This window comes from Triticum dicoccoides, chromosome 4B, assembly GCF_002162155.2.
Source record: "Triticum dicoccoides isolate Atlit2015 ecotype Zavitan chromosome 4B, WEW_v2.0, whole genome shotgun sequence".
NCBI lineage: Eukaryota > Viridiplantae > Streptophyta > Magnoliopsida > Poales > Poaceae > Triticum > Triticum dicoccoides.
The window spans coordinates 403941647-403960064 of NC_041387.1; the positions used below are offsets into that span (position 1 = coordinate 403941647).

Genomic DNA, 18418 nt, shown 5'->3' on the forward strand with positions numbered 1-18418 from the left:
ATTCATGCACGCACAAACAGACGCGGATCCACGTGTGTGGGCGAGATGCAGAAGCCCACACGTGTGGGTGTTAGTGTTTCCAAAAAAAAGGTTGTGGCTCCCCTGCTGTTTCTTTTTTTGGCTCTCCTGCTGTTTCGCACACAACTCACCACGGTCACGACCCAAGACCAAAAAGCCAAAAAAAACTACATCGTACCTAACATGAATTGAACTGCTGGTCAACCCATCCTTTCAACCACTTACGCACATAGGCATTCATGGCAAATAATCAAGGCATGTCTTTAAGGACTTACTGCAGCGTCGGGTTTGAATCTTTTTTGAACAATTATTGAAAAATTGTGAACAATTTTAGAACATTGATTTTTTTTATTAAAACACAAAGAATTTTTGGAACTCCAGGCTTGATTTGGCCCCGATGACTATCTCTACTCCTAATGGAGCAGTTGGTAGTCTCGCTTCCAGACTTTTTTTCGTCCCACCTTTCATGGTTTTTTTTGGTACCTCCTCCCACCTTCGCTGGTTTTTTTCCGTAGATTTTTTTCGTCCCCTCCCCCCACTTCATCGGTTCATTTTTGCGTCACCCTCTCACACAACGAAAGAAATCTGAACATAACAGAACTTTCCATACTGACGCAAGTTATTTAGTAATGTAGAATCAATCACGAACAATCTCTAAAGATTAAATCTAAATTAATTAACCTTACCTTAAATCACTCAATGACATTAATTAGAAAACAAATATCCCCGAAAGAAAAATCCAATCCCCGAACACCTCGTCCCTCCATGCCCCGAACCCTCGACCTACCTATCCCAGGCTCTCAGCCTCCCTCCCTGCACCGCCGCTAGCACCTCCATCCCTAGCTGGCCGCCATCACACCCCCAGCAGCCATGTACAGCGGGGCGGCCCAAGGAAAGGAGCTCCCCTCCCCGACCCGATCTGATGGAGAGAACGCCAGGCCTTGCCACTCCGGTTGTCGCTGTGGCCAGATCCGATCGTGGGAGCCGCCGTAGAGCCTCCATGTCGGCGGAGCAGAGCAGTCCGACAGTGGTGGGTGCCCGATCTCGTCCAGCAAGTCGCCGTTGGTTGCCACGACCACCTCATTCTCTGTCGCCCCTCTCCTTCAACCATGGTGGCGCTCCTCCTCGCATTGTCGTCGTTGGTGGAGCTCGCCTCACCCTCCTCACCCCGTCAGCTGCAACCGCTCCTTACCTCCACGGTGCTCCTCTTCTACATCCAACGCAGGCCAGTGAACGGCGACGACTAGGAGGCCTCTACCTCGACTCTACCGGCCGTGGTCGCCCCGCGTCTCCGCGCCCCCGCCCCTTAGCATCGCGTCGACGCGTCGCATCCCTCTCAACGAAGAGAGGAAGAGGTGTACGAGAGTGGGGAGAACGCTGTTCGCGGGGCCTCCAAGCACAAAGACACAAGAGGAGAAGCGGATGTGACGGAAATCTCACAATCGCATCTCCCGTCTCTCTCATGTCAAGTCAGGTGACGAAGACCGGCGACTGCGACCACGCTCTACCATCGTGCATGTCTCTCCGCCTATCTTCCCGCCCCTCTTCGCTTGTCTATCCTTGAATTCAGAATTTCGCTATCATTGGTGACCACTGCATCATCATCATCGATGGAGATGCTATTGATGTCGATGAACATGGCTGTGTAAAAGGTGCAAGTCATCATCGATAAATGGGGTACACCCAATGATGCTACTACTACTGCTTTGGAAGATCAACTGAATGAGGCTGAACAATGCATCTGTGTTGCAGGCAAGGACATGGATGGTATTCATGTGAGGGGAACATGCTGGAGCAAAGGATCTGCGTCACGGTCTTATTTCATTGCTGAAAATCACAAGGATGTAGTGGGGTGTGTCTGCCATGAACGAGGTGCACCTGGGTATGATCTTGCCATGAACATGACAGCTTATCAAGGTACCAGAGAAATTTGTCTTCTGCGGCGTTCTCAGCCTTGCTCTGTAATCCTGCTATTCTATCTGAACCTTTGCTTCTCTTCTTTTGTTTTAGTTCTTAGTAGTGTCGATCATTTTTGTTTACTTTAATTGTGCCTGTAGTTTACTTCCTTTTACTTACTGATTCTGGTTCTCATTGTTTGAACAATGTGTTAATTCAGTTATGATTGAAAAATGCAAAAATATTAGTGTCCTCTGTATTGTGTTTCTGCCTGAACTTGTTCTGAACCTTACCTGCTGATGCTTTACTTTGCAGTTTCGTCAGAGTTATGTTTTGGTTGGCTGATAGCTTGCAAGATCTTCATCTTCTACTATCTGCTTCCTTCGGTTTGTGTAGTCTACATAGTAGGCCATCATCCAGAAAGGTAAGCATTTGAGGCATGTCTGGTTTCATGTAGCTTTTAAGGAAAAGTGGATAAAGTTGTAGCGAAGACCAGTTAAGTAGAGCAACGAAAATCACATGGATTTTAGAAATTAATCATTGTGGAGCTCAATCGAAAGGTGAGATTGATGATTTCATCCGTCTATATTCAGTCAAATCATACTATCATAGGATTATTGATCCGGCTAATTAGATTTTTTATTTTGGCATGAATTTCTCCCTCAAAATTAGCTGTCCTACTGGTCCTTGCCAAATCCTTATATATTATACGCAGGGACTAATGATATGTAGTTGAACACAGAGCTAGATCCTCTTATTGTTTATTGTCCATAAAGTGTCGTATTCAAGTACCCTATTAATTCCATTGTTACTATTAAACTACCCTATTAATTCCATTGTTACTTGCAGGAAGCGATGGATTAAAACTTGTGGGTTTATGGCTCTTTCCTCGTGAAGGTAAGCTTCTCCGGTTGATCCATTTATATACCTGTAATATCTTAATTCGGTTACTATGTTTACTTTTCATTGCTTTACAGAGTATTCCGGGAAGTACGAGCTCAACTTTCAGGTTCATCGGCTTAGGTGTCGTGCCTGCTCGGAAAGGATGTGATGGAGATGGTGCACACGAACTGATATTTCTTATAAGAAAGAGAAATCAACAAGGTATTTTTCTTTGATGCCTAATTTATATGTACCGGTTATGTTTTCTTCAGATATATAGCTATATCCATGTATAAATAACTATTTTTCACGAAGATATATTTATAATAATATTGCCAAAGTACCTCTTATTATTTGATTACCAGTAACAGTTTGAGCTGCTCATATTGTTTCCACCCATGTGAAAAATAACAGGTGCTTGGAATTGGAATGTTTTCATTCTTTGAGTTTTGGTCATTTTAAAGGTATGCATGCCACTACTCATTTTTTTGCCTCTGTAGCCAAGTGTTTAAATAGTGTATGGACTAAATCTGGAATTATATGAGCTAAATTATAGTATCAGAGTATGCTGCTGGTCTTCAGTCTTCCGCTTCATGGTTTATCATAAAATAATATAATCATTTCCTCCATGTGAGAGGTAGCATAGCAATATATTTAGTGTTATCCAGCAAGTTTTTTTAGGCATGTGTGTTCCTCAAAGAAAAAGGTGTGTCAGTCTCGGTGATAGCCTTTGAGTTTTTGAACAATTGCCACTGCTAAGGTGATTGGAAATTGCTTTGTACACATTCTACTAGGCTCATTTTCTGTTAATCCCTACAATTTCAGGAATGAAGGGAAGGGAAGACGTGAGGAGAAAGCTCTACCTGCACAGGACACAAGATCCGTGCCGGGAATTCGGTTGTGCTTGTATGTTACTGTAGAGCGACCATTTCAGGGTGGATGTTGATGGTCTCAGATTGATTCGATGCTGCAGCGAGGTAAAGTTGCTATTTACTTCTCAAGTTCAGACTTGCATATCAAACAAACATAACTTGGCAGCAAGGTTAACATCTAGGAAAAAATATGTGTGTGTGTGTGTGCGCGTGCGCGTGCATCTTGCATGCGTCAGTGTCGATACATTCACATGTTGATAAGTATACGAGCATGTAGGCAAATGATGTCAAGACAATTCAAGACACACAATATATACTTTGGTAGAGAAAACCTTGTATATGTTTCAATACATAATCTAATGTGACTTTCATGCATTTCAATATCTACAAGAGGGTTAACACAAGAACCATACAGTACCATCTTGGATCTTCCTGCCATCAGATCAATGTTTTAATACATCATTAGTGCAAGCCCATACTAGCTGAAAACACAAACATGGAATTAGTTTCTAGGGGACGATGCTTTGTTTGGATACCAAAAAGAAAAATAGTACACATAGAGAGACTTTCTTCGTTGCAGAGTAACAACATATAAGGGTGCATCTTTTGACCATTTAATGAATCAGAGTTTTAAGTAAGACTAACTCATAACTGGAGCGTGAGATACTAATTGCTTTCTTTGTAGTGAAGATGTTCTCTTTTGGGGTGAGGCACAACTATAGTTGCACAGCTAAAGTTCCTATGTTCAAAGGTTATAACTCCTTGTCCTTTGTAGTTTGGATTTTGGAATAATTATCCTGGATAGATGCTAGAATGGGAGAAATACCCAACAAAACACAAATTTAGCAATGGACATGCATGTCTTTTAATCACTTCGGCTTGCTTCTATTGTTTGTGTTTTCATCTGGTATGGGCTTTGAAGCATGCCGTCGTCAGAAAGAATCCATCATTTTGTCAAAATATTGGATGTATAACTAATTCCATGTTTGTGTTTTCAGCTGGTATGGGCTTGCACTAATGATGTATTAAAACATTGATCTGATGGCAGGAAGATCCAAGATGGTACTGTATGGTTCTTGTGTTAACCCTCTTGTAGATATTGAAATGCATGAAAGTCACATTAGATTATGTATTGAAACATATACAAGGTTTTCTCTACCAAAGTATATATTGTGTTTCTATTGTTTGCCTGAGTAATCTGAATTCACCTTATATTGTTGAAGTTATTGGTCTATCAATTATTTATCTGTATTTCATTTTGCCAAAAAAGCAAACAAACAGAAGAGCCAAACATTGCATGCTTCGACAGACGAAACCTGCCCACGGAGGTGGTGGCGCCGGTGGTAGGCGGCAATGAGGCAACAACGCTTCATGAGGCGGTCAAGTCTGTGGTCGTGAGCCGATGCATCCACCAACACCGCAATCGAGTCAACTTCAGGACTCCATTAGTGATAGTTGGCTGTGTTAAAGGAAAAAATTATTAGGATAATAGGAACTGTTGGGATAATTTCTTTCTATAGTGGATGAAGTTATTTCAAGTAACATATCTTGGTTTCTCCCTGTAGTCGTGTACTTAAGAAAAGCTCCAACACAATGAAATGGCAGCAAAGAAGCCCGTATTATGTTAGCACAAAATACATTTGGTATTTGGCCTTCTTTTTTTTTATGTTAGCATGTAATTAGTCATGTACTCCTATACTAAAGCTAAATCAAGTAGATAGTCTAAAGCTTGGTCAGTTAAAATAATGATTGAGTCTTTCTTATTATCTTTTGCCATTTTGTGTACTTTTGGTTTATCTTCAAACTATTTTCTTCCAGCCCTTGGTTTCTCCCATAACAACCTAAAGAAGTTGATCCAATGACAACATAAATAAGTTGCTTGGCATGGTAGTTTCTCCATCCCATTATTTGAGGATTAGAGCTTGAAATAATTCTCTAGCAAAGGTAATATAGCTAGGAAGTCAGAATTTCACAAAGTAGGAACAATTTTTCAAGTGTGCTTCTTTGGTCCTGAAATATGTCTTCGCACGGTTTCTGTTCTAAAAAGCAAAATGCTTCAGGTTTCGGCAGTTAGGGCAAACAATCAGGAAGGGAAGTATATATATTGAAAAGAGAGCCCAGACATGGTGTCGAGAATGAAGGAGAATGGAAAGTAAGGGTATGATTTCTTTTTTTTTGTCTTCTAAAAATAAATAGAGCGAGGTTAAGGAGACACAGAAAATGGAAATGAGGGGTAGGATTTTTTTTGGTCTTCTAAAAATAAATAGAGCGAGGTTAAGGAGACACGACAATTATTGATAGAGAAAAAGAGTTGGAGAATTAGTTTTTGTGGTATCAATGGGCGGTATAAGCCATCATGTTTGACATATTATTTTCTAAATTAGAACAATTTTTGATCATTTATTGTTATTGCGTGGCAATGCGTGAATATTTATTGTAAAGTATATGTCGGACAAGATTGATGTTGAACCACTAGAGTACATGCCCGTTGTCGTAGTATATATACCATTTCATATATCATGGCCGACTATGATGGTGTGCATTCTTTGGCACTGGAAATTGGCCCGGGACACCATAGAGGGGAAAGGATGGGGAGGGCGACGCCATGGAAGGAAGGGGAGACTACGCTGAGAGAAAGATGTCGGTTGAACGTCGTGGTTGGGAGAGATGGCAATGGCATCAGCGAGGAAAGCAGTGCGGGGGAATGAGATGTGGGTATGAGCGTTGTGCCATGTAGTGAGAGAATGAGAGAGTGATTTGCTTTTTTTTCATAAGAAAAACAAGAAGGTGCGGCTGTTTGCTTTTTTTAGGGAAAGCGGTTGTTTGCTATGAGAGAAATGCCACATACTCTTATGTAGTGACAAATATCAGATACCTTAACAAAGACATTTCTAGATTTTTTTTACCAACAAGTGATTTACATGTGAACTTATACTTTATTAAAATTAGAATCTGACCCACTTTACTAAAAAGTATGATGCCACTCACTCCGACTAAAAACGTAACCTACTCTCATTTAGCATCTAACCAATGAATATATGTTGTATATAAGCTTATATTTTTTTTAAATACTGTTTATATGTTCACTTTTGTATATCAGAGATAAAAACCGGTGGCTTCCGAGGATGCTTTGGTAAATGTCGATTGACAAAGTTTTATGATGGTTCTGACTGACAAATCATTGAGTTTTACACAATCCGGAAAGATGCATACAAATGATTATTCTTTATATATTTGTTGCACATCATAATACAAAAGGTTTGTTTCTATATATCTTTATTTTTGTAGATTATGGGAGAGATGGAAATGGATTATGTCGACTTTAAAAAAATCCATCCACAAAGGTGTCGAGGCGATGTTGTTAGAAGGGACAAAAAATTCACCGAGTTTTATACAACGAAAAGCCCATAGCAACGCACGGGCATTCTACTAGTAATTCCTAGAGTTTGACTATCTCACATCTAACATAACTTCACCCCATCTGTTTGTGATTATCAAAAAAAAAAAAGTGTTGTGGCTCTCCTGCTGTGTCGGTTTTTTTGGCTCTCCTGCTGTTTCGCACACAACTCACCACGGACCACGGTCACGACCCAGGACCAAAAAGCCTATAAAAACTACAGCATACCTAACAGGAATCGAACTGCTCGTCAACCCATCCTTTCAACCACTTACACACATAGGCATTCATGGCAAATAATCAAGGCATGTCTTTTAAGGACTTACTGCAGCGTCCGGTTTAATACTTTTTTGAACAATTATTGAAAAATTGTGAACAATTTTAGAACATCGTATTTTTATTAAAACACAAAGAATTTTTGGAACTCCAGACTTTTTTGAAAAGTCTGAACAATATTTGTAATTCTGTAATTCCATTTTTTTTAAAAGACGAACTATTTTTGAAAACCTTGAACAGTTTTTTAAGTGCGATTTAAGAAAATCCTAACATTTTTTGGAAAACATGAAACCTTCCCCAAAATCGCTAATTTTGGAAACAGGAGTATTTTTGGAAACTCCCAAAGATTGTTTAAAAACGTCAATTAGTTTTAATGAAAACAAGATTTTTTTTGAATTTCTAACCAATTTTTCAAAATTGGTACATGTTTTGAACACTCAAAACATTTTTTGAAAAAAATATGATCATTTTATGAAAATGCATCATTTTTTGCATTTGCAAATAATTTAGAAAAAGGGAACATTGTTTAAAACATTCGAATTTATTTCGAAAAGCATGAATATTTTTTGAACTTGCAGGATTTTTTTTTGAAAAATACGAACCTATTTTGATATTGTCAAACTTTTTTTGGAAAACCCAAACAAATTTTGAAATACCAAAGTATTTTTCAAATCCCATACACTTTTTGAAAAAAATGAACATTTTGGAAAACAAGAGGTCAAACTCAGTTGTGTGTCAATGGTGGACTTGCAACTGGAAAAGAAATGGTCAGGCCCAGTTGTGTGTCGAGAGTGGACTTACAAATAGGAGAGAAAATGGTCAAACCCAGTTGCATGTCGAGGGTGGACTTGCAACTGAGAGAAAAAAGGTCGTGCCGTAGTTGCGAGTTGAGAACGGACTTGCAACTGGGACAAAATGAAGGTCGGGCCCTAGTTGCAAGTCGAGGTGAGATTGCAACTGAGACAAAAAAGGTTGGGCCTGCGAGTCAAGTGTGGACTGGCAACTGAAGAAAAGGTCAGGCCCTAGTTGCGAGTCGTGGGTAGACTTACAACTGGGACAAAAAAAGATCGGGATCTAGTTGAGAGTCAAGGGTGAACTTGCAACTGGGACAAAAACAGTTGCGCCCCAGTTGCGAGTTAAGGGTGGATTTGCGGGTAGGACAAAACCGACGGATCTCGGGTAGGGGGTCCCGAACTGTGTGTCTAGGCGGATGGTAACAGGAGACAAGGGACACGATGTTTTTACCCAGGTTCGGGCCCTCTCGATGGAGGTAAAACCCTACTCCTGCTTGATTAATATTGATGATATGGGTAGTACAAGAGTAGATCTACCACGAGATCAAGGAGGCTAAACCCTAGAAGCTAGCCTATGGTATGATTGTTGTTCGTCCTACGGACTAAACCCCTCCGGTTTATATAGACACCGGGGAGGGCTAGGGTTACACAGAGTCGGTTATAATGGTAGGAGATCTACATATCCGTATCGCCAAGCTTGCCTTCCACGCCAAGGAAAGTCCCATCCGGACACGGGACGAAGTCTTCAATCTTGTATCTTCATAGTCTTGGAGTCCGGCCAATGATGATAGTTCGGCTATCCGAAAAACCCCTAGTCCAGGACTCCCTCAGTAGCCCCTGAACCAGGCTTCAATGACGACGAGTCCGACGCGCATATTGTCTTCGGCATTGCAAGGCGGGTTCCTCTTCCGAATAATTCATAGAAGATTGTGAACACCAGGATAGTGTCCGGCTCTGCAAAATAAATTCCACATTCCACCGTAAGAATAATATTCACACAAGTTCGATCTGCTGACGTATTTCATGATATGACGTCACACCATGGCCAAGACTTTACTCGAATCGTTTTTATTGTTCCACCTCAGCGCGTTTAGCGAAGCGGTTTCCTTGGCACGTCTTATCAAAGCAGAGATCGTGTCCCCTTATTCCGGGATTCTCACCAATACGTACGTGGGTAACCCAACCGCGCCCGTTGGCTCGCCCCCTTCATCGAAGGCGAGTCCCAAACGGTTACGGGGACGGCTCTTGGTATTCAACCCCTTTATAACGAGACCAAGGCATGTTCCTTTTCTTCAATCCTCAATCGAATCCGCCCCTCACCCCGAGTTCCGACACCTAAGGCTCCATATTCAGGCGCTTTGGACCTTCGACAATGTCCGGATCCGACCTTCAGGGCCGGTGGATGCCCTCTTCCGTCACGGAAGAAGATGTGCTAAAGCTGAGAGACGCCAGGTATCTAACCGGCGAAATTTCGCATAGGCTGCCCGCCCCAGGGCAAATTATTCCCACTCCCGAGCCTGGTGAGAGCGTGGTGTTTGTGTCTCACTTCCGTCGGGGTTTAGGCTTCCCGATGGACCCCTTCGTGAGGGGGCTCATGTTTTATTACGGGTTGGAATTCCATGACTTGGATCCGGAGTCCATCCTCCACATCTCATCGTTCATTATTGTATGCGAAGCCTTCCTCCACACCACTCCTCACTTCGGATTGTGGCTCAAGACCTTCAACGTGGAGCCGAAGATGATCGAGGAGCGGCAGGAAGAGTGCAGAGGGGCAGTTATAAGCAAGGGAGTTGACGCTCCGTGGCCCGATGGCTGTTTTCAAAAGGAGCTCGGTTTGTGGCAACAGGAGTGGTTCTACATCACCGCTCCCAGGGGCACCAGATGGGTGGCGCCGCCTGCCTTTCGCTCGGGCCCCCCACAACGGCTGGCGTCGTGGGTTAACAAAGGGCTTGACTGGGGGCCGTCCAAGGCGTGCCATTGTTGCAGGGCCGTATTCGAGACCTCCAAGAGAGAGATCAATCTGGTTGTAGTGGCGCAGGTCATGCTGATTCGGCGCCTTCTGCCCTGCAAACGTTGCCCCCTCCGCCTGTGGGAATTCAATCCGGAGGGACCGCGAGCTCTCCAACACTTCATGGGCGCGACGCCCGTGGAGATGTATAAACCATTCTTCGGATCACAAGAGATGTGTCCGGACTTGACCGAGGACGCAGGCTTGAGCTGCAATCGCCAGGATACTCAAGTAAATAGTCCTGTGCCTGGACACGCTGTCCACATATTTACCATAAACTTGCCCTTTAACCAGCTATCCCTTGAACAGGAGTGGATAGCAAAAGCAAAGCTGATACGGTGTCCGGCCCCCCTCCCTGAGACCACGCCGGATCCTGTGTTAATCAAGATGCTGGAGGCTGCGCCTTTAGAAAAGGGCGAAGGGGAAAACAGGAAAACCACCGCCTCCGCTAAGGAGGCTCTTAAGAAAGGGGGGATCGAGAATCCCTCCCTCCAGGGGGATAAGAGGGCCGCTTTTGAAGATCCGGAGGCCAAGGCCTCAAAGCGGGGGAAGAAGTCTTCAGGAGAGGGCCCTGAGCCAGGAGAAACCCCGGCCGCACTATTTCCCCAAGGGAATCAGCCCTCCAGCAAGCCGTAAGTAGAAAGGGGAGTTTTATAATAAGGGACATCCCTGTTTTTATTTCTGAGGATAACCGAAGTTTTTACCTTGTAGTTCGGATCTCAGCCCTTCTCAGCAGAGCTCATCTTCGGGGGATCTTCGTCCGAAGATGATGGAGAGCGAAATGCCTCCATCTGCCGCACCATCAGGCAGGGCGGACGACCCTGAGGTGTCGTCGCGGAGGGTCTCCCCGGGTCCGGCGGGGCCGGATAGTGCGGCACCAACTGGTGTAGGCCGGAGGAGCTGAAGGATCTGCTCGGGCGGGCGTCTATCTCAGAAGATCACCGTATGTTGATGAGTACGGTGATTGAAAGGATTTCATCCACTGAGAGCGGGTTGCATGAGGCCGTCAGAAGTTTACTGACGGGGTTTGAGGTGCGTGAAAATGACATACCTTTTGACAGTTTTGCACATAGAATGCGCCCTGTATAGATAGTAGCCCCTGAGACTCGGTATGTTGTCGAAAACGACAGCGTGCCGAGGATCATAATCTCAGTTATAAGATGTCGCCCTTCCCATACAAGTGGCGGAGCATTCGGTGGCCAGCGGGACTGATGGAGTTGCCGAACTGAAGCGGCAACTTGACGTTGCGGATGCGGACATCGCACTGGTCAATGAACGACTTGACGAGTCACAAGGTATGTGGCTTCTCCGCGGTCACCTGGTAAGGGAGCTGGATGCCCGTGCCTTACAACATGTATGCTTTAATGCAGATGGCGCCGCTGCTATGGAGGACCTTCGGGCGGAACTTGCCTGAGCCAAGGAGCAAGCCAAAAAAAGTAATGTGGCTACCTTGAAGGCGGTCGAAGAGTTAAAAGCCGAGCAGGCTGCTCACTGCCGAAGCAGGGAGGAAATGGCCGAAAATGGCCGTGAAGCTGAAGGATGCTACCGACCGCTATGAGTTTCTTGAAAGAGAATGTCGAGTGGAGCAAGAGGACCTGAAGAAGGCCACCGCCGAAGCCAAGGATGCCCGCTCTGCGATGAGGGCTATAAAGGAGGAGCTGCGTCGGGCTGGGGATATTGCGGCTGGAAAGCCCTTTCTGCTGCGTAGGAAGTTCACGGATCTGAAGTATGCTCAGTTGGGCCAGTTGTGGGGTGCGGAGGATGCTTATCTGAATTTGGCAGCGAGTGCGGCGGACACAGTCGCACACTTCCGAGGTCAAAAGGATCACGGAATGGAAGAGCTTTTTTGGTCTCAATTCCAGAATCCGGAGCGTCCACTTCCGTTAACCGATCGGTTGGCTGAGTGGGCTGAGGTGAACAGGTTGTCCGGACTTGCCATGAAGAATGTCATGGCTCATCTGTGGCCGAAAAGGCCCGAGCCGAAGAGTTATTTTGGCTTGGTGCAGCAGTTCCTTGATGCGGTGCCGCATATCAAGGCGATGAAGCGGTCGACATGCATAGAGGGTGCACGGATGGCTCTCGCCCGTGTCAAAACATACTGGGCAGAGATGGAGGCCACCGACGTTGCATCCCGGGATTCGGACGGAAGCCGATTACCCGCCGAGCACTATTTTGAGGAAGTCCTGCAGGGCGCTCGCTTAATAGAGTCGCGGTGCTCAAAAAATGTTATGTTCAAATGACATGTATGATTTGTGAAACCGTGTTTCAAATATAATATAAGGGCTTTTTATACTTGTGCGTTCAAGTATTGAAATACCTCATGTGCGGCCGTTAATGTATATGTGTATATAACCTGAAAGATGGCAGTCTTCGGCTTCAGCCCCCACGCACATAGTGCGGGGGTGTTTGCAAAAAAGCACATTTTTACACTTAATCCAACGTCTTGGTCATGTGAAGGAGGTGATAGCATAGCAAACTAGGCAACCGGACTATAATGCTTTATCACTTCCACTTAGCCATAGGAGTTCGATGGTGGGGCTACTATATAGCCCCTAGGGGCACCGCGCTCTCCGAATTCGGGGCACGTATGTGCCTGACCGGGAAACGGTCCTTCGTCAAAGCGGAGGAATTCTAAACATTCCGGTGGTCGATCGAGTGGTTGACCAGTCTCTCGCTATATCATGACAGTCAGTTTTCGGCTTTCTCTACTGAGGTGCTCACCAGGCCGAACCGGGGCACAATCGCAGTAGTTCTCCTGGTGCCGCGTTAGCCGATAGAATAAAACGTAAGGCAGCAAAACACAGGAGCCGGGCAAACCCAACATTTGACCAAAGACATGATTCGGAGCTGATGCATATAAGGCCTAACTCGAGACGCCGAACACTCCCTAAGGTATTCGGTCTTTATGAAAACGGGCAGAACGATGCCCTAAGCCCCTAGTGTCCAGGTATGCGCGAAAACTTCTAACGCGGCCGATGCCAAAACGCCAGCCTCCTCCTCGGTTATGGTAAGAAATCGGGGGATGTGTATCAACAAGAGACAGTAAAAAAGGTTTACGCAGGGTCTTAATCTGAAAAGAATCCTTGCAACGGGTCCCTACTGCACGTCTGCGCCTGTGTCTCCGTTGTGCCGTATCCTGGACGGGTGTAGCACGTTGTTCATCTGTAAAAGAGAAGAACTTAGTTTGAAAAAAAAGATCATGCGAAAAATGTATTTAAAATAAACAGAGTATGATTCAAAAAATGAATAAAATTGAGCTTTATTGGCTCTCATTGTACATGCGTGCAGCCCCTTGTAAAGGGGTACGCGGCTAGTAAGCCCCTTGTTTATTTATACCGGACTCGCCTAACCGTGTCCGGGGTCTGAATGACCTGTTTTAGGGGCTTTGATCAGCAAAGCCGGATTAGTATGTGGTTGTCAAGGCAGTCTCACGTTCTTCCGCGGCCGAGGAACACTCGAAGTTACCCTTTAATGAGATGATGCCGCGTGGACCGGGCATTTTTAGTGTAAGAGACGCGTAATGCGGTATTGCGTTAAAGCGGGCGAAAGCTTCGCGTCCCAATAGTGCTTGATGGCTACTTTTAAATGGGGCGATATGGAAGATTAACTTTTCGCGACGGAAGTTGTCGGGTGAACCGAACACAACTTCTAGTAGTAGAGAGCCCGTACAATTGGCATATGGGCCTGGCGTCACTCCTTTAAAGGAAGTGTTGTTATGGCGAATTTTGGTTGGGTCTATCCCCATTCTGCGGATTGTGTCCTGGTATAGCAGGTTTAGATCACTGCCGCTGTCCATTAGGACTTGTGTAAATTATAGTCCGTCGATTATAGGATCCAATATCAAAGCAGTCCATCCTGCGTTTCGGATACTTCCGGAGTAATCCTGATGGTTGAAAGTTATTGGTTTTGACATCCAGTTTCGGGACTCCGCTGGGGTGGACCGTGCGGCGCGTACTTTAGTGGGCGCCGCTCTATTTTTCCTTGTTATCACTTGAAGTGAATTCACTGTTTTGACCTCTTGTGGGAAATTCTTTTGTTTTCTAGTGCTCTGCTTGTGGGGTTCGTCATCGTCCTCACTTGGTGTGTCGAGCCCGTTGTGTTCGGCGTAAGTCGGCCGGACTGCTTGAAGACCCAACAATCTCTGTGGGTATGGTTTGCAGGCTTCCCGGGGGTATTGTGGATTTGACATATCCTGTCCAAGATTTTGTTTAGGTTAGATAGCTCGTCGCTATTGTCCTTGAGAGGCAGTGTTTTGTTGTTCTGCCAAGAGCTTTTGAATCCGGCGTTGACTTTCGTGCTCTTTGGGTCATTTCCCTTAGTCCGGCGCTGGTCCTTTCTGCGTCGTGGTTTCCCATTTCCATCCCTGACCTCGGATGTACTTGGGTCGCTGGTGCTGCATCTTGCCAGCCAGCTATCCTCTCCCGCACAAAAGCGGGTCATGAGGCTTGTTAGTGCGGCCATTGTTCTTGGCTTTTCCTGGCCGAGGTGTCTGGCGAGCCATTCGTCTCGGACGTTATGTTTGAAGGCTGCTAAGGCTTCGGCGTCCGGACAGTCGACTATTTGGTTCTTTTTGGTGAGGAACCTGTTCCAGAATTTGCGGGCTGACTCTCCGGGCTGTTAAGTTATGTGACTTAAATCGTCTGCATCCGGAGGGCGGACATAAGTCCCCTGAAAATTTGCCCGAAACGCATCCTCGAGCTCTTCCCAACTTCCAATGGTATTTTCTGGGAGGCTTTTGAGCCAATGCCGGGCTGGCCCTTTGAGCTTGAGGGGTAAGTATTTTATGGCATGGAGGTCATCTCCTCTAGCCATATGTATGTGTAGGATGTAATCCTCAATCCAGACTCCGGGGTCTGTTGTTCCGTCATATGCCTCTATGTTTACGGGCTTGAATCCCGCTGGAAATTCATGATCCAGTACCTCATCGGTGAAACATAGGGGTGTGCGGCGCCCCTGTATTTGGGTGTGCCGTTATTTTCAAATACTCGATGTGTTGTGTTGCTTTCTGGAGCTTTCTTTCTTGGCCCATAGATGGACCTGACCGGGCCATCCTTTTTGCGAGGATCCTTATGTGGATCGCGTGCCGGCTTGTGTGCGGCGCCGCTTGCCGCTCTTTGTTTGTCATGTGGTCGTCTATCCGACCGGGCGGCCTCTTTGTTTTTTGATTGTGGGGGCTCTACGGCCTCCTCGTCAAATTCGGGCAATATTTTGCGCTTTGGGTAGCTCTTTGCTTGGCGGCTATCGCCGTATTTGTCTGCGGTCTTTAGTACTTTGCTCCATCTCATTCTGAGTATGTCTTCCGCTGTTTTGAGCTTCCGCTTCTACTTCTTCAGACTTCGTGCAGTGGTGACGAGCCTTTTGTGAAGGTTCTTCTGCTCCACTGATGTGTTCGGCGTGAGATCATCCGGACTGTTGTTTTCGCCGGGGATGGGTTGTTTATCCAACTCATCCTGTTCGGATGGTTGCTTGGTGGCATGTTCGTCATCCACTGGTTCACCCTGCTCCATGGCTGGGTCTGTGTGGGTGCTGTCGTTGTCGAGGCGGGACTTTGGGCGGCGCTTGCGGCGCCGTTTCGGCTGTTTTTTGGGGGAATTATCCTTCGTAGCGTCCCGTTGTTCCTCGTTATCGCTTCCTTTTGGTGTATCCACCATATATACATCGTGAGTTGAGGTGGCTTTGCAGTGCCCTGTGGGTGCTGGTTCTTGGTCGTCTCTGACATCGTCATCCATACCGTCGATATCTTCGGAGTCGAAATCTAGCATATCGGTTAAGTCATCGACAGTGGCTACGAAGTGGGTGGTGGGTGGGCTTTGAATTTCTTCGTCGTCCGCATCCCAACCGTCCTGGCCATAATCCGACCAAGGCTCTCCTGATAAAGAGAGGCACTTTAGCGAATTCAGGATGTCGCCGAAAGGCGAGTGCTGAAAGATGTCCGCAGCGGTGGACTCCATGATCGGCGCCCAATCGGATTTGATTGGCAAGAGTGCGGAAGGTTCGGGATCCGGAGAAGAGTCCGGCACCTTGGAGTCACAAGCTTTACAAGGGACAGGGTCGGTATTCGGCTCCATCGTCGTAGCAGCCCCCGAGGCGGTGTCTAGCCACCCATCCTCGATTGGCGCAGTCGGCTCCGAGTTAAGGGTTGGAGCGGACTCTTGTGCGGCTTCCAGGGCACTGTCCGGCAGCAGAGCTAAATCATGCCCACCGTGACAGTGCGGCGCGCTTGGCTGCGGCTCGAATCCGTCGAAGATCAAGTCTCCACGGATGTCGGCCGTATAGTTCAAACTTCTAAATCTGACCTGATGGCCAGGGGCGTAGCTTTCGATCTGCTCCAAATGGCCAAGCAAATTGGCCCGTAGTGCAAAGTCACCGAATACGAAGATCTGTCCGGGGAGAAAAGTCTCACCCTGGACTGCGTCGCTGTTGATGATCGAAGGAGCCATCGGGCCTATGAGCGACGACACAGAGGAACTCTCAATGAAAGCACCAATGTCGGTGTCAAAACCGGCGGGGTAGGGGGTCCCGAACTGTGCGTCTAGGCGGATGGTAACAGGAGACAAGAGACACGATGTTTTTACCTAGGTTCGGGCCCTCTTGATGGAGGTAAAACCCTACTCCTGGTTGATTAATATTGATGATATGGGTAGTACAAGAGTAGATCTACCACGAGATCAAGGAGGCTAAACCCTAGAAGCTAGCCTATGGTATGATTGTTGTTCGTCCTACGGACTAAAACCCTCCGGTTTATATAGACACCGGGGAGGGCTAGGGTTACACAGAGTCGGTTACAATGGTAGGAGATCTACATATCCGTATCGCCAAGCTTGCCTTCCACGCCAAGGAAAGTCCCATCCGGACACGGGACGAAGTCTTCAATTTTGTATCTTCATAGTCTTGGAGTCCGGCCAATGATGATAGTTCGGCTATCCGGACACCCCCTAATCCAGGACTCCCTCAGTCAGGCCCTAGTTGCGAGTCATGGGTAGACTTACAACTGGGACAAAAAAAAGATCGGGATCTAGTTGCGAGTCAAGGGTGAACTTGCAACTGGGACAAAAACAGTTGCGCCCCAGTTGCGAGTTAAGGGTGGATTTGCGGGTAGGACAAAAAAAAGTGTTGGCACCAGTTGCGAGTCGAGGGGGTACTTAAGGCTGAGGGAGAAAATGTCGGCCTGAGTTGCGAGTTGAGGGTGGAGTTGAAAGTAGGGCAAAAAAAGATCGAGCTCCAGTTGCGAATCAAGGATGGACTTGCAACTGAGAAATAAAAGGTCGGGCCCTAGTTGCGAGTTGATTCTAGACTCGTAACTGGGACAAAAAAAGGTCAGGACCCAGTTGTGAGTTGAGGATGGACTCGTAATTGGAGAAAAAATGGTGGGCCAAGTTGCGAGTCGACGATAGACTTGTAACTGGAAACAAAAGTTGACCCTAGTTGTGAGTCGAGGTTGGACTATCAACCGAAAAAAGGCCGACCCCGTTTGTAAGTCGATGGGTGAACTTGTAACTAGGATAAAAAAAGGCAGGCTCCACTTGCGAGTCGACGGTGGACTTGCAATTGGGACTAAAAAAGGTCGGGTTCCGTTGCGAGTCGAGAGTGAACTTGCAACTGGGACACAAAAGGTTGCCTTAGTTGAGAATCGAGAGTAGACTTGCAATTGAAAAAAAAAGAGTTCGGGCCTAATTGCGAGTCGAGGTAGACTTGTGACTGAGACAAAAAAAGGTCGTTGTTCAGTTGCGAGTCGAGGATGGGATTGTAACTCGGACAAAAGAAGATTGAGCATCAGATGCAAGTTGATGATGTACTTGCAACTAGAACAAGAAAAAAAATAGGTCTCTGTGTTTGTGGTGGACAGTAAACTAACAACTATGAAAAAGAATCCTGAATTCAAAAATATGGAAAAGAAAGATAAATAAATATAAAAGATCTTAAATTTAAAAAGGTTACGAACTTGAAACAAAAAATGAAAAAAGAGGATAAAGGAAAAAGAAACAAAAAAGAAAATAAAAAATCCCTTGTGGCTGTGACCACGCTGAGGCAACTCAAACGCAACAACTGGACCCCTCGCGTGAATGATGCGTACAGTACCAACGCCAAGCGATGCGAACCAACCTTTGGTTGGATGGTTAGAGAGACTGTGGTATTCTCAACCCATCAGGGTTCAAATCCTGCTGCTCGCATTTATTTCTGGATTTATTTTAGGATTTCCGGCGATGCGCATTCAGTGGGAGGAGACGTTCCCGTCTATGACGAGGTGCCTACAGTGACTTCGTAAATTTCAAGA

General features: G+C 45.9%; 1 long non-coding RNA gene across 7 annotated transcripts; it reads left to right on the plus strand.

Moving 5' to 3' along the window:
- Positions 1 to 784: 784 nt before the first annotated feature.
- LOC119296352 lies at positions 785 to 5382 on the plus strand. Of its 7 annotated transcripts, none has more exons than XR_005145130.1 (9): positions 785 to 1670; positions 1771 to 1935; positions 2230 to 2338; positions 2764 to 2811; positions 2892 to 3018; positions 3211 to 3260; positions 3622 to 4419; positions 4667 to 4730; positions 4939 to 5382. It is a non-coding gene; the product is annotated as an uncharacterized LOC119296352 (long non-coding RNA). The 7 variants fall into 7 exon arrangements; XR_005145129.1 differs by having other exon boundaries at positions 3622 to 3773; XR_005145132.1 differs by having other exon boundaries at positions 3622 to 3773; positions 4950 to 5382.
- The last annotated feature ends 13036 nt before the right edge of the window (positions 5383 to 18418 follow it).